This window comes from Sminthopsis crassicaudata, chromosome 5, assembly GCF_048593235.1.
Source record: "Sminthopsis crassicaudata isolate SCR6 chromosome 5, ASM4859323v1, whole genome shotgun sequence".
Lineage (NCBI taxonomy): Eukaryota > Metazoa > Chordata > Mammalia > Dasyuromorphia > Dasyuridae > Sminthopsis > Sminthopsis crassicaudata.
In genome coordinates, this window is record NC_133621.1 from 301619809 (window position 1) to 301636430 (window position 16622).

At 42.5% G+C, this 16622-nt stretch overlaps 1 protein-coding gene across 2 annotated transcripts in view; it reads left to right on the top strand.

Annotated features, from left to right (window-relative positions):
* The first annotated feature begins 1905 nt into the window (after nt 1-1905).
* The window catches only part of LOC141544977 (chondroadherin-like protein), a 41076-nt gene continuing 26359 nt past the window's right edge, over nt 1906-16622 (top strand). For both annotated transcript variants that reach the window (XM_074271800.1, XM_074271799.1), the window contains exon 1: nt 1906-2007. The gene's annotated coding sequence lies outside the window, so the exon portion shown is untranslated. The remainder of the gene's footprint in view (nt 2008-16622) is intronic.

A 16622-nucleotide genomic window follows, 5' to 3' on the forward strand; every position in this document is an offset into this window, starting at 1 on the left:
AATGGCCACTTAAAAAATGTTCATTCTGCCCTTTTTGTTCAAGTAATCGAGTTCGTTCTCAGTCCCAGATGAAGGAATAGGAGATGCCCAGGACTGTGCTGGAGCCAAAAAAAAAGCTTTGCTTTTTAATTTTTAGTGTGTGCATTGAAACTTCAGCCACAAAATCAGAACTTGACTAACCCTTTTGCTGGTTATCTTAAGCTGGTGAAAGTGATGGAGAAAATGTTCCAAACAAGCAAAATCTTCAAAGTCTCTTTTACATCCTTTTTGTTGTGTAGCTAGCTTTCTGTTAAACATTTACCAGCACAGCCCTGAGGGATGAAGGGAAGAAAGGACATAGTGAAGCTGGCCCAGACTCATTCAGGAGGCTTCTGATGGACGCTGTGTAGTTAAGGACTCAAAAAAAAATTTTTTAAAATGTTAGCTCCTTTACTAATGAAATTCATACAGAATTGTATATAATATAGAAATCTTGGTTGTACTCCACCAAAAAGCACAGCCAAATTGATTTCTTAAATTTTGAAGCTTTAAAACATTTTTCACACATCTTCTAGACCCTAAGATAGATGCATGCCGATTTCTTCCCCACGGAAAACCCACTCGGACAGTCTTCATGTAGCATTGTTGTCCTTACTGTGGATTATAACATCGCTCTGATTCTAAAAGTCTTTGTATGAGTGCTTGATCTCACTGGCCATCCAGTTGGTGAAACCCATGGAGTCCTCAGAATCATGTTTGCAAATTCACAAAACAGGATTGCAAAGGAAATTAATTCCCTTGAGCTGCAGTTATCAAAATATTTACAAAAACAAATTTTATGAATCTTACCTTCAAAGTGTAGGGAAAACATTAAGGCCCGATTTGGAAATAGGAAGTCTATCATTTCTGTTTTAAAAAAATAATATTTGGGTCTAGGAAAAAGATAATTATTTGATATGTACGGTTCTCTCAGCCAATTCTTCCCTTTCTGCCCACACTCCCACTCCCACTGGTCCATGTCTACCCTAAATTGTCCAGATTTACTACCAGTAGCAATCTTAGCTTAGCTTAGGCCCCTACCACTTCCCAAACAGGATCCTAGCTTCAAGTGCCTGATTCTCAAGTCCTCTCATTGACTCAACTGGATTCCCTGGAAAGTTCTCCTTCATCTGTTTTTCTTTTAAATTAAAAATTCTCGTTCTCTTTTATTGGGGGACATAGGAGGCCAGAGGGGATATCACGACAAACTCATATGCTTCTGCAGCAAAACGCCATTACCAAATAAGAAAAATCTTCCCCTCTCCCAACTCCAAACTAGTCTGCAAGAGGCCTTTAGGAAAAAGTGGAGAGTGAATGCAAGCCATCGAGTTCTTCCTAGCTGGCTCTCTTCCAGACTGCAAGAAGTCCGATCCTTTTTGAGGATTCAGGGACTGCCTCCTGAGATGCGGCTGGCCGTCCTTCAGAGTTAGCCACCTATAATTCCAACAAGGAACTTGTTTACAACTCTAAAGGAGTTAGACTTCCTTTACATTGGCCAAAGTCTTATTGCCTTCTTTCCCCCCTAAAATGGCCACTCCAATTCATAGTATATATACGTTTTTACAAAATCCAAGTAATGGGGAAATAAGTTCATGGAGGAGACCATTTCCTTCCACTGTAATGGAAGCTTCCTTGATAGGACAGAATGTTCTCAAGGACTAGAACTGTTCCATTTCTGAACTTGTATCCCTTGCATCTTGTACCTAGTACAGAAATGTTTAATAAATTGTTACTATTGACCAAATGAGTTGCTCAAAAGTTATCTTGTGTAAGGCTTAAAATGATAAAAATTAGGTGAATTCAGAAACTCAAGCCTTTTCAGCATCCCTGCTTTCAGGCCCCTCCCTCCCTCTGGAAAGGGTAGAGGGTGGACATTGTAGGGCTCCAGGTCCTCCATTTAGGGAGAGCATGGGGAAGCTCCCCTGGACATCCTCCTCCTCCTTCGCAATTTTTTATCATTTTTAATGTGTGGTCACCTCGTCTAGATTTGTGAGTCTCCAGAAGGATTTTCTTCTGCCTTTTTTTTTGAATCTTCAGTGCTTAGCTCGGGGCCCTCCACGTAGGAAATGCTTTCTCCTTGTTTGTCCCTTGTTTTCCAAGAGGACTGTGTTGGGGAGGTGATGTGACACAAGGGAATTGGATTTCAGTGAGGGAGGCCTGTGCAGGGTCACCGGCCTCACTTTCCCCTCTAGAGCCAAATGGGTCCAGTGGCCAGAGAGCAGTAGGACTAGGGAGGGCTGTGGAAGGTCATCGGCCTTACTTTCCTCTCTGGGACCAGTGGCCAGAGAGCAGTAGGACTAGGGAGGGCTGTGAAAGGTCACCGGCCTCACTTTCCTCTCTGGGACCAGTGGCCAGAGAGCAGTAGGACTAGGGAGGGCTGTGGAAGGTCACCGGCCTTACTTTCCTCTCTGGGACCAGTGACCAGAGAGCAGTACAACTAGGGAGGGCTGTGGAAGGTCACCGGCCTCACTTTCCCCTCTGGGACCGGTGGCCAGAGAGCAGTACGACTAGGGAGGGCTGTGGAAGGTCACCGGCCTCACTTTCCCCTCTGGGGCCAGTGGCCAGAGAGCTGTAGGACTAGGGAGGGCTGTGGAAGGTCACCGGCCTCACTTTCCTCTCTGGGACCAGTGGCCAGAGAGCTGTACGACTAGGGAGGGCTGTGGACGGTCACCGGCCTCACTTTCCCCTCTGGGGCCAGTGGCCTGTGGAGGTCAGGACGGCTGCAGATGGGCCTTGGATGCAATGGGAGACCGAGCTAGGGGCCTTGACAGGTCTCAGTTTGAGGCAGCGCCCCCTCCCCACAATCAGTAATTAAGACTAGGTAAGAAATGAAGCAGAGAACGGCCTCTCTTGCCTAGTCCCCCCCCAAAAAAAATCGCCGGGAGGGGAGGATCCTCGGGCTTTCTGATCTTCACCCTCACCGGCCTGTCAGGGCCCAGACAGCGACCGTGGGGCTGGGGCCTTCTGTTGGCGGGTTCGAGGGGCTCGCGGACGACAGCCCGGCGTGAGGAGGCAAAGCTGCGCAGCCCGCGGCCGCTCTCCCGCAGGCCTCCACGTCCGGTGGCGGCCGGGCTCCAGGGGCTGCGGGCGGCCCGGCGCGGCCGGGGCCGGGCTCCAGGGCCCCGAGGGCCTGCTCAGGCCCGGCGGCGTTCGCGGAGGCCCAGCCCCAGCGGCCCCGGACTGCCGCCCCCTCGGGCGTCCCCCTGCGCCCCATGAGCAGGCCCAGCCGGGCTGAGGGAACCCCCGGGCCGCCATCGGTGGGTGCCGGAGGGGGGGCGGGGGGGGGCTTCCCCCAGCACTTGAGGAGCTCCTCGGAACGGCCCGGGGGCAGCGCGATCAAACCCCGGAGCTGTTGTTTTTGCAAACTTCACTCGCACAGCGCCCATGGCCGTGAAGGCCGGACTCGCTTTTAATTTCTTCGATTTGTTTTTCCTGTTTGCAATTTTAAAAGCCTGTTTTGTGAAAACAAAAGCTGAATCCTTCCGACGGAGCGGAGTGCCGGAGGGGGGGGGGTCCACGCTTATCCTGGAGCGCCCTCTGGTGTCGGTATCTGTGCATAGCAAGTGGGGAAGACTGACGTGCCCTTAGGGGTAGGGATCGTTATTATTAATTTTTCATTGTCATCTTTATTTTTATTTATTTTAAAGTAGTATTCTATTTTTCCAAGTATGTGTAAAGATAATTTTCAATATTCATTTTTTAATGAAAGATTTTTGTTTTTAAAACATTTCATGGGTAATTTTCAACATTCACCCTTGCAAAACCTTGTGTTCCAATTTTTTTTTTCCTCCCTTTCCCCCCCATCCCTTCCCTTAGATGGCAAATAATCCAATATATGGTAAACATGTGCGGTTCTTCTACATATTTTTCCACAAATATCATGCTGCACAAGAAAAATCCGATCAAAAAGGAAAAAAGTTAGAAAAAAAACAAAATGCAAATAAACAACAACAGAAAGAGTAGAAATGTTATGTTGTGGTCCACACTCAGTTCCCATAGTCCTCTCTGGGTGTAGCTGATTCTCTTCATTATTGAACAATTGGAATTGATTTGGTTCATCTCATTGTTGAAGAGAGCCACGGGTCCATCAGAATTGATCATCATACAGTATTCTTGTTGAAGTATACAAAGATCTCCTGGTCCTGCTCATTTCACTCAGTATCAGTTCATGTAAGTCTCTCCAAGCCTTTCTGAAATCATCCTGCTGGTCATTTCTTACAGAGCATAATATTCCATAGCATTAATACACCATGACTTATTCAGCCATTCTCCAATTGATGGGCATCCACTCAGTTTCCAGTTTCTGGCCACCACAAAGAGGGCTGCACATTCTTGCATCTCAACATTCATTTTTAAATTTTTTTTTTAATTAAAGCTCTTTGTTTTTCAAAACATTTGTGTGGACAATTCCTAACATTAGCCCTTGCAAAAACCCCGTGTTCCAATTTTCCCTCCTTTCTCCCATTCCCTCCCCTGGATGGCAAGTAATCCAATATATGTTAAACATGGTAGAAATATATTTTAAATCCAATATATACATATTTATACAGTTATCTTGCTGCACAAGAAAAATCAAATAAAACCAGTAAAAAAAGAGAGAAGCAAAATAAAATGCAAGCAAACCTCAACAGAAAGCTTGAAAATGCTATGTTGTGATCCACACTCAGTTCCCACAGTCCTTTGGGTGTAGATGGCTCTCTTCATCATGGAACTGGTTTGAATCATTTCATTTCAACAATCATTTTTTTTTATAAAATTTTGAGTTCCAAATTTTTTCCTCTTCCCTCTCTTCCGCAAGACAGCGAGCAATTTGTTACAGGTCATATAGTTCCACATTAGTCACCTTATGAAAGAAGGAACAGAACAGAAGGAAAAGCCAGGAACAAAGAAACATAAAGTGAAACGTAGTATGCTTGGGTCTGCAATTAGGCCCCATAATTCTTTGTCTGGATGATGAGGATAGCCTTTTCCATCAGGAGTTTTTTGGAATTGTCTTGGATCATTGAATTGCCGAGAACTAATTGAATCATAATTGATCACTGCCCAATGTTGCTGTTATAGCTTGCCCCTGAACCCAGATGACTGGTGGAGAAAGTGAGCTTGGGCATTTTGCACAGCTCTGCCTCCTTACAATCCAATTCACTTGTCATCATGGCACCACTTCCCTGATAGCCCGGAACTAAGAACAAACGCCAGTACCAACAGCGGCAAAAGCATTCTCCTGGTTCCTCTCCCTTTGCTCAGCATCAGTTCACAGAAAGCTGTTCCAGGTTTTTCCATTCCATTCCCGTTCCCCAGCTCGTCCAGTCATTCCCCAGTTGATGGACATCCCCTCCATTTCCAGTTCTTTGTCATCATGTACAGGGCCGGAGGTGGTCCTTATTGCCGAATAGTGTCTGGTGTTGCCCAGGTGTGTGGAAGGGGTGATGGCCCATTTCCTGATTCCTTCAACTCTTCAATGATCTCAATGTAAATCATTCCCCTTTCTCTCTGTCTCTGTTTCTGTCTCTCTGTCTCTCTCCGTCTCTCTCTCTCTCTCTCTCTCTCTCTCTCTCTCTCTCTCTCTCTCTCTCTCTCTCTCTGTGTCTCTCTCTCTCTCCCTCCCTCCCCCCCCCCCTCTCTCTCCCTCTCTCTCTGTCTTTGTCTCTCTGTCTCTCTCTCCCTCTCTCTCTGTACCTGTCTCTCTCTCTCTCTCTCTCTCTCTCTCTCTCTCTCTCTCTCTCTCTCTCTCTCTCTCTCTCTCTCTCTCTCTCTCTCTCTCTCACTTTCTCTCTCTCTGTCCCTGTCTCTGTCTCTCTGTGTCTCTTTCCCTCTCTGTCTGTCTCTGTCTCTGTCTCTGTCTGTCTCTCCCTCTCTGTCCTTTGTTGGATTCTCATCCAGATCATACACTCTAAAGGTAAATGTGCCCCAAAACAACAAGATTATGTGATGATCAGTTGGGATAGACTTGGAGCTTTCCAACAATGGGCTGATTTAGGCCAGTTCCAAAGGTCTTGTGATGAAGAGAACCAGCTGCATCCAGAGAGAGAACCGTGGAGACTGAATGTGGATTGAAGCATAATATTTTTCACCCTTCTTTAGTTGTTTGTTTACTTGGTTTTTTTTCTCATTTCCCCCCTTCTGATCTGATTTTTCTTGTGCAGCACGATAAATGTGGAAATATGTTTAGAAGAATTGCACATGGATTTGCTTGCCATCTAGGGGAGGGAAGGAGAAAAAGTTGAAACACAAGGGTTTGCAAGGGTGAATACTGAAAACTATCTGCATGTATTTTGAAAAATAAAAAAGCTTATTATAAATTTTTTAAAATGGTAAATGTGCTATAGGATGGTCCTGGTATCTTTTCTCATATCCCTCTGTATTATTTGGAAGATTTTATCAGTTCCAATGGTTTCCATAATCATTTCTATGCTTTCCAACCCCAACTTCTCTTCAAATCTCCAGACTCATATTTTCAATTGCCTATTACATTTACTAGCTAATTGACCCCTGGATCACTTAATTTATGGCTGCCTCAGTATCTTCAGCTGTAAAATGGGCATAATGACAGCATCTACCTCTCAGGTTACAAATGGGATAATTTTTGTAAAATGCTTACATACTGCTTGGCACCCAATAGGTGCTTAATACATGCTTGTTTCTTCCTTCCTTTCTTCCTAGTAGACATCTCAAGCTGGATGCCCCATAAATTTTAAACTCAATATGTTCAAAATTGAGCTCATTATCTTACTTCTCCAAACTCCCTCCCCCTCATTTTCCCTAGTATTGTAGAAGGCACTCTATCCTCCTGGTCAGCTGGGCTTTAAGTTCAGCATCATACTTGACTCCTTACTTACTCTCTCTGTCACCCTTCTCTTCCCATAACCAATAGGTCATTAGCCTTGACAATTTGATTTTCTCTTCCTAACAAAAGGAAACGCCCTAATAAAAGGGGGTGTATAGGAGAGATGTGTCCCTTTTGTCTGCACTGCCCCCACCCCGTCGCAGACTTCACCATCTCACACCTGCACTATTGCAATGGCTTGGGGTAAGAAGCGTCTGCCTGCCTGGAAGATCTCCCCCCCCCAATCCACATTTCACTCAGCAATCAAATTCACCTGCCTAAAACACAGAGGTGGTGTTGGCCATTCAATCAGCTTCAGTGATTTGCTTTCATATCTTGAATCAAATGTCAAATTTGCTGGCATTGCAAGCCCTGAACAACCTGGACCCTTCCTTCCTTTCCAGTCCTTTCCACTTCATTGTCCCTCTCCTAAACCCCATACATACACTCTGTGACCTTGCTGCTCCTTGCCATTTCATCTTCCAATGTGGGCCATTCAGAAGCTTTTCTCCATTTCTCCATCCCGAGATACTCTCCACATCTCCCCTCCCAATTTCCTTCAAATCTCAGCTAAAAAATCTTCCCTTCTACGAGGAGCCTTTGCTGATCCCTTACTGGTGCCTTCCCTCTCTTGTTTAGCTCCACTTTTATCCTATCTCTATCTTGTTTGTTGATAGTTGTTTCCATCTTTCCCTCCCCCATTATATTGTGAATTCTTTTGAGAATAGACACTGTCTTTCTTTGCATCTTCAGAAATTGGCACACAGCATGTGCTTAATAAATGCTTATTGATTGCCTCAGTGACCTCTATGTCCTCTCATAAACTTTATCTTTGGAACTTGAAACTCTTTGCTCTGCTCTCCTCCCCTATAATTTTCTATTTACTTTTTAGTCTCCTGTTCTTTTAATTTTTTAATATGTAAATTATATTTTGTTTGCCACTGAAAAATACAAGTGATTCAATAATAATAATAATAATAAACAAGAGCCAATATGTTATTAAGTCTTGTCAATTTGATTTTCTTCTCTCATCTTTATTTCTTAAAATGTGATACTGTTCCATTACATTCCTATTTCACATGTAATTTCTTTCCTGTGTACCTCTTGAGAGCAGAGCAGGTTTTTTGTTCATTGTATCTTCTTTCTTCCTTTTTTTCTTTCTTTCTCTTTCACCCTCTCTCCCTCTCTCCCTCTCTCTTTCTCTCCCTCCCTCCCTCCCTTCCTTCCTCCCTCCCTCCCTCCCTCCCTCCCTCCCTCCCTCCCTCCCTTCTTCCCTCCCTCCCTTCCTTCCTCCCTCCCTCCCTCCCTCCCTCCCTCCCTCCCTTCCTTCCTTCCTTCCTTCCTTCCTTCCTTCCTTCCTTCCTTCCTTCCTTCCTTCCTTCCTTCCTTCCTTCCTTCCTTCCTTCCTTCCTTCCTTCCTTCCTTCCTTCCTTCCTTCCTTCCTCTCTCCCTCCCTCCCTCCCTCCCTCCCTTCCTTCCTTCCTTCCTTCTCTCCTTCCTTCCTTCCTTCTCTCCTTCCTTCCTCCCTCCCTCCCTCCCTCCCTCCCTTCCTTCCTTCCTTCCTTCCTTCCTTCCTTCCTTCCTTCCTTCCTTCCTTCCTTCCTCCCTCCCTCCCTCCCTCCCTTCCTCTCTCCCTTTCTCCTTTCCTCCCTCCTTGTCTCTCTCTCTTTCTCTTTCTCCCCCCTTTTCTCCCTCCTCTCTTCCTTTCTTTCTTAGTGGTTTAGTGATTTGCCCAGAGTCATACAGCTAGTAAATGTCAAATGTCTGTGTCTGAATTTGATTCCAAGACCAGGGCTCTATCCACAACTCCACTGAGTTGCCCCTTCATTGTATTTCCAGTGCTTTATGCAGTGCCCTGGTACATGGTAGACACGGTTTCTAATTGTTGATTGATTGATAGAAATAATTTTGTAAAGATAATTTTTTTTCCCTGTCAATAGCCCTTGGCCATGCTCCCAATGATGGTACCTATATGCTCACGAGTGCTATTTCTTATAACTTTTGTTATTGTGTTCGATTGAATTTTTAAAAATTGGACCAATTTTATTACATAATTTTTCTTGAAATAGAAATCTTTCTTATGATCTATTGTATATGTGGCAATGTTTTTTCTTTTCTCATTTTGTGTTTAAGTTTAAAGATTTAAAAAATTACCCCACAAATCAGACCAATTCTCAGCTCCCCTTTCCTTTTAACAAATATATTTTAATTGATAACTTTATATTCCCTTCATTTCCCAACATTTTCTCTTCCCCTTCCCCTCTCAGAAAGTCATCCTTTGTAACAAAGAACTAAAAAAAAAAAGGGAAATTTTTGAAAAACTAACCAAGACATTGAAACAGTCTGACAATCTGCATCTTTGCCAAGGCCGAACACTTCCCACATCTGAACAAGTAGGGGAGGGGCCTTCTCAGATCTCTTTGTTCTCTTTCCCTCCCCATATCCAAGTAGTTGCCAACTCTTGTCCTTTCTTTTTTTTTTTTTTAATTTTTTTATTATTATTTTTTTTACATCCCTTTGAATGGCCCCTTCTCTCTTTTCTGAGTGATGGAGGGTCTTTCACCTTTGCATCTCCCATCTGGGTTATTGCTACAACCTGTGGAGGGTCTGTCTGCCTCGAGGATCTCCCCACGCCAACCCAACCTCCATTCAACCCCTAAAGTGGTTTCCTGAACATGTATGTCTGAGCATATTAGCCCTTCACCTTCTCAATAAACTCTAGCAAAGACACTCATCTCCTGCCTCATGGCCATCCCCGCCATGTTGAAATACATTTCCTCCTCATCTCCATCTCCTGGCTTCTATGATTTCTTTCAAGTCCTAGCTAAAATCGCCCCTTCTACAAAGTCTTTCCCCAGCCCCCTTCCCTCTAGTGGCTTTCCTCTATTAGTTCCAATTTATCCCGTATGTACATACATATCCTGTATGTAAATAATAATTATCTACGAATTGTTTCCTTTAGACTGTGAGTGCTCTGAGGGGGGGGGCTGTCTTTTGCCTTTTACATCCCCAGTCCTTGGCACAGTGCCAGATGTGTAATAGGTGCTTAATAAAAGCTCATTCTCTTCTGTTACTTTCCTGGTTCTGTCTTCTTTTTGCATCAGTTCATTTAAATCTTTTCATGCTTTTCCATATTTATCCTAGTCATTGTAACATAGCATATTCATATTCCATCTCATTCATTCATTTTTTAAACTTATTTTTATTATAGCTTTTTATTTACAAGGTATGTGCATGGATAATTTTTCAGCACTGACCCTTGCAAAACCTTCTGTTCCAATTTTTCCCCTCCTTTCTCTCTCCCCTAGCTGGCAGGTCATCTCATTCATTCTTGTACTGAAGTCTTTTAAATTCCCCCCCCCCCCAGGCATTTGGGGTTAAGTGACTTGCCCAGGGTCACACAGCCAGGAAATGTTAAGTGTCTGAGAGGAGATTTGAACCCAGGTCCTCCCTGACTTCAGGGCTGGTGCTCTATCCACCTAGCTGTTCCAGTTTTTTAAACTCTTCCTAGTATTTTATTTTTCCAAATACATGCAAAGATAGTTTTCAACATCATCTTTTCAAACCTTGTGCTCCGATTTTTTCCCTCCCTTCTCTCCCTTAAGACAGCAAGCAATGTGATTTAATTTAAACAAGTGCAATTCTTTCAAACACATTTCCATATTTGTCATGCTGCACAAGAAAAATCAGATCAAAAAAGAAAAAAAAACACAAGTAAACAACAACAACAACAAAAAGGTGGAGATAGCTTTAGTCTACATTTTAGTCTACAATTCTCTGTCACTTTCCATTCCAAGTCTATTGGGATTGCCTTGAATCAGGCTCTTGTTGAAAAGTACCAAGTCCATTGCAGTTGATCATCATATTGTCCTTGTTACTGTGTTGTACCACAATTTGTTTCACCATTCTCCAACTGATGGGCAGCTATTTTGTTTCCAGTTCTTTGCTACTATAAAAATGTTGTTGTAACTATTGTTTTTTACGGTGTATGGGGGAGGGGGCGGGTTTCGTCATTTACCTCTTCTGGTTATGTGTCACACAATGGAGCTCTGGGTCAAGGGGGATGAACATTTTTTTTTCTTTTCTTTTGTTTTTTGCTGAGGCAACTGGGATTAAGTGACTTGGCCAGAGTCACACTGTTGGAAAGTGTTAAGTGTCTAAGGACAGATTTGAACTCAGGTCCTCCTGACTGCAGGGCTGGTGCTCTATCCACTGCACCACCTGTTACCTACTTATGGAAAGAAAACTGATGAACTGAGTGCAGATTAAAGCAGACTTTTTCATTTTCATTATTTTTCTTTTGCAACATGACTAATATGGAGTATGTTTTATATGATGTCACATGTATAGCTGATGTCATATTTTTTGCTTCAGTGAGTAGGGTAGGGGAGAATTTGGAACTCAATTTTTTTTAAATTGTTAAAAACAAACAAATATATATATATATATATATATATATATATATATGGAGGGATAATAAACCTAACATTCCCAAAACATTGTATTAGCCACTTTGGATATAAATACACAAAAAGAAACAGAAGTTGACCTTGTTACCCCTTTTATTTAGTATCTTATTTTTTCCCAATTACATGTAAAAACAACTTTTGATATTTGTTTTTAAAACTTTGAGCTCCAGATTCTTTCCTTTCCTCCCTCTTCATACTTCCTCATTCACAGGATCATCATACAATATGGCGGTTACTTTGTACTTTGCATCAGATGCTCATGGAAATCTTAGCAGGTTTTTCTGAGAGAGCATCCTGCTCATCATTTAAATAGTATTCCATCATAATGTCATACCATAATTTGTTCAGCCATTCCCTAATTGGTGGACAGCCCCTCAGTTTCCAGCTCTTTGCCCCAAAAAAGATCTGCTTTAAATGTTTTTTTTTAAACATATAGTTTCTTCTTAAATCTCTTTTGGAATACAGACCTAATCCTGGTATTTCTAGATTAAAGAGGATGCGTGATTTTATAGCCTTTTGAGCATAGTTCCAAATTGCTCTATTGAATGATTAAATCAGTTTGCAACTCCAATAGTGTATTAATGTCTCATTTTCTCCACATCCTTTCTACCATTTCTCATTTTCCGTCTCTGTCTTATTAACCAATCTACTAGGTACGAGGTAGTACCTCAGAATTGTTTAAATTTGCATTTTTCCAATCAACAGTGAGAGTATTTTTTCCATATGGCTATAGATAGCTTTAATTACTTTATCTGAAAACTTCATATCTTTTGGTCATTTATCGATTGGAGAACAGCTCTTATTTTTATAAATTTGACTCAGTTCTCTCTATGTTTGAGAAATGAAGCTATATCAGAGAAATTAGCTTCCCACAATTACTATTGCCAATGATTTCTCCCCTATTTATTCATTTTCTCTATCCTTTCATCCTGTCCCCTCAAAAGTGTTCTGCTTCTGACTTAGGGATTTATATTCTACTCAGGCCAGGGAGGAGAAAGGGAAGATAATACCCATTCAAAGATAAGTGAATACAAAGCAATTTTTAGGAGGGAAGAATAATAATTCCTAAGGGAAGGGTATCATTAAAAATTTCACCTAGGAGGAAGTAGATGGCTCATTGTACTTTGAAGAAAGTTTGGAATTCTTAGAGAAGATAAGAAGGGAGAGTCAGAAGTGAGGAGTATAATAGCATTCTGGTTTTTAGCAGTCATAAAATCTCAGTGTGGAATTTTGCTATTGTTTATTATTTTTACCAATTTGATGAAGGCCAATGGAATCTCAGAGTTAATTTAATGTGCATTTCTCTTCCTATCAGAAATTTTGAAAATTGTTTCATGTGATTGTTGAAAGCTTTTGTTTCTTCTTTTGAAAATGGCTTTCCGGTACACTTTGGAGAATGGCTCTTCTTTGTACAAAGTTAAAATATTTCCTTTTAAATTGTGTATGTAATGTGTATTAAAAATAAATAAAAAAACTACAATTAAAAAAAAAAATTATGCCAGTAAGACTTTTTCTGCAAGTGTCTTAGGTGAAGATTTTCCCCATCTTGTTTCTTTCCTTTTTATTTTAGATGCATTGTTTTTTGTTAGGTAGAACTTTTTTTTTTTCTTTTTGTAGAATCAAATGTATCTGTTGCATTATTTATAATTATTTCTAAATTATAGTTTAAAAATAATTTATTTCTTGTAAATAGTTGTGACATATGGAAGGGTGAAGTTAGGGAAAAGTTGGTCCAAGGTGTTCCTTGATGAAACAATGGTGAATCTTGGGGCTTGATTCTACTTCTTTCCTCACCAGCCCCTCTTCCAGACTTTCCTGTTGGGTTCCAGGCACACAGAATTGAGAGCTTGGTTTGATTCCCCAATTACCTTCCAATTAGCTGCCAGATTTTTACCTTTACAACATCCCTTGCATCCATAACATTATTTCCACCAATATAGCCACTCCCCTACTTCAATGTCTCATCACTTCTCACCTGATTTCCTGTGGCTGGCATGTAGTAAGTGCTTAATAATTAGTGAATACATGAACATATGAGTCAGTTACCTAAATAGGAAAAAATAACAAAAAACTAGATGAAAATGGAATATTAATTCTAGTTCACTTGTGGAAAATTCTTCCCTCTTTAAAAAACAGAAGAAATTATAGCTATTTATTGTTCAGTCATTTTTCAATCATGAAAAGGCAATAGTTACAGAGGAAAAAAACACTGTATTTGGAGCCTATGGACTTGGGTTCAAATCCCAACTCAATTCCTTATATGTCTCAGTTCTCTTCCCTATAAAATAAGGGATGAGCTCAGGCTCCCTATCCCCTTCTAGCTCTGTTTCTGCACTGAAAGAAACCTAAAATAAGATTAGTAAGATGCAAAAGAGATGATTTTATTAATCTGGAATCAGTCAACTTGTTTGAATGCTTAACAAACAAACAAACAAACTAATACTTCTGTAGCTTTTAAAGTTTTACAAAGATCTTTACAAATATTATCTCATTTTGTCCTTTTAACACTCCTATGAGATAGAGGCTATAATTACCCCCATTTTATGGATGAGAAAACCGAAGCACAGAACGATGGAATGGCTTGTCCAAAATCACAGAGCTACTGAGTGTTTCAGGCAAGATTTGAATGCAGATCTTTAGTTCATCTACATCTATTTATCTATCTGTCTATCTATCTGTTTATCTATCTGTCTCTGTCTTTGTCTATTTATCTATCTTTCTTTTCTATCTCTTTGTCTGTCTGTCTCTGTGTATGTCTCTGTCTGTCTGTCTGATATATCTTTATCACTCTATCTGTTTATCTAGCTCTATGTCTACATGTACATGCATGTGCACATGTATGTAATATGTGTGTATGTATATACACACACTATATCTCCTAGATGGCTGCATTTCACTGTAACTGGCTTCCTTTGTAATTCTACGTATTTTATTTTAAGCACTCAGGACATTATTCTGAGAGGGCATGCCATAATAGGCAGTCACCAGATTGTCAAAGGGGGACCATGACACAAAAACTTGGAAGAACTCTTGGAACAGTGGATAATCAATTAATAAGCATTTATTAAGCACTTGCTGCAGACCAGGCTTGAGCATACAAAGAAAGGCAAAACTAGTCCCCTATCCCAAGGAGCTCCAGATAGCGGAGATGTTATGTAAATAAGGAAGCAGAAAAAAAGGGAGCCTTGGGAGGCTGGGGAGTGAGTCTAGGCCTGGGATAGGCTGGGCTTTGAAGGAAAATCAAGAGGGAGAGCGTTCCAGGCCCCAGGGACAGATGGGATGGGAAATGTCGGTAGAGAAGATCAGGGAGAATAATGGGAAAGGAGACTGGATGGAGCCAGCAAGAGCCTGGTTCAAATCCCACTGCAGATCCTCATTATGTGGGTGACCCCAGACAAGTCATTTCCCCGCTGTGGTTGTGAGCTGGGTCCCTTGCAGCTTGTCTGTGGTCCATGAAGCTGTGCCTTGTGCTCGCTCAGAGGGCAGTGGCTCTCCTAGGGTGCTATTGCTGAAACCTTCAGAGCTGCGATGAGGACCCAGGTGTCTCGGCAGCCTCTCCCCCCAACCCTTCTGCTGCAGCCAGGCAACCCCTGGCCTCACGTTCAAGCACTATCTTGCCACATGCCTTTTTGGTGGCTCCCATGTGCCCACGGGTGTTCCTCCACCCCGGGAAAGGCCAGACGGTTTCTAGGTGGGGCCAGGAATGTGGGGCTGCCCTGGGGAGCCCTGCCCGCTCCGGGGGCAGTTGGTGGGGCCCTGGTGTGCTCAGGATCAAGACTGTCAGCTGGCTCTGGGAACTACACCCCCCACCCCTCCCTCTCCTGGTCCCAGCTCCCCAGGAGCTGTCCTTGAACTAGGACCAGGGCACAGGAACCCAGAGTGTGGGGTGAGTACTTGGGGCCCTGGGGACTGGAAACATTGGCTCTGACTACTGAAAATGGGGGACCCTTGGGGGGAAAGGGGTACAGAGAAACTCTGGGGAAGACCAAGACCAAAACCAAAGAAAGAAGGCAGGAGAGCCAGCTTCCAATGCTGGTATAATTTTGCCTTTGGTCTCAATTTCCTCCCTTTCTCCTCTCTCTCTCCCAAATCATAGGCTTTTTGAGTTGGGAATTATTTATTTTTAAAAAATTAATTTATTATTTAAAAACATATTTCCATATTAGTCATGTTGTGAAAGAAAACTCAGAAGAAAAGAGGAAAATAATGAGAAAGAAAAAACCAAAGAAACAAAAAAAGGTGAAAATAATATCCTTCCATCAGGCATTTTCCATCCTAAGTCTATTGGAATTATCTTGGCTCAAGCATTGCTGAGCTAAGTCTATCATAGGCTTATCATCTCAGGAAGCATTGATTAAGCTCCTACTATGGGTCAGGCACTGTGCTAGGCCCCAGGGATACAAAGAAAGGCCAAAAAAATCCCTGCCCTCAAGCCCACAATCCACTAGGGAGACACTATGTAAACATGTCTAAATAAGCTATGTACAGGATAGATGGGAAATGATTTAGAGAGGGAAGATACCAGACTTAAGAGAGCTTCCTTGAGGAAAGCTTCCTGGAGGGCGGGAGATTTTAGCTGGGATTTAAAGAAAGCTTGGAAAACTGGGAGAGGCCTTCAAGATCTTTTAGTGCTCCCTCCCCCACCATTTTATAGAGAAAGTGAGCTCAAAGTCACAGGTAGGAAACGACAGCTGCAATTTGACCACAAGCTCTTGGACAGACTCTCTTTCCACTATAGGACACTGTTTCTTTCCCTGTTGGTAATCCCATTAATATATTTATAAAGGCAAGCCATTCATTCTCTCTGCCTCAGTTTCCTTCTCTGCAGAATAAGGGTGTCTTTGTGATCACTATCTTACTAGTGTCTTTAGGTCCCTTTTTCCCTCTAGCTCTTTTTTCCAGAAAGGGTTGGCTCAGATGAGCTCCATTGTTGGTCTCTGATAGTCTGTGACTGCCTTCCGCCATCTTACCTAGAGTAAGGCAGCATCCCAGCCTCAGTTGGGAGTAAGGAGCTCCTTCTCAGCTTGGGTGGGAAGCCAGTGGCTTGGAGACAGAGCCCAGTTTGGTTATGACATGGACAGACTCACTGGCTGTTGGAAATCCCCATCAGAAGAGAGCCACATTTTCTCTTTTCCTCCTCTGCTGCTCCTGGACCACATGCCCCTCCCCAAATAAAGCTCCTTGGAGGGGGGAGGGAGTCGGAGAGAATCATCTCTATTTACCGCTACATCTCCCAATCCCAGCTCCAGAGTGGGACCTAATACCCCAAGGGTCTTATTCTTCCTGATCTCAGTCTCCTTCCTGCCCCCACA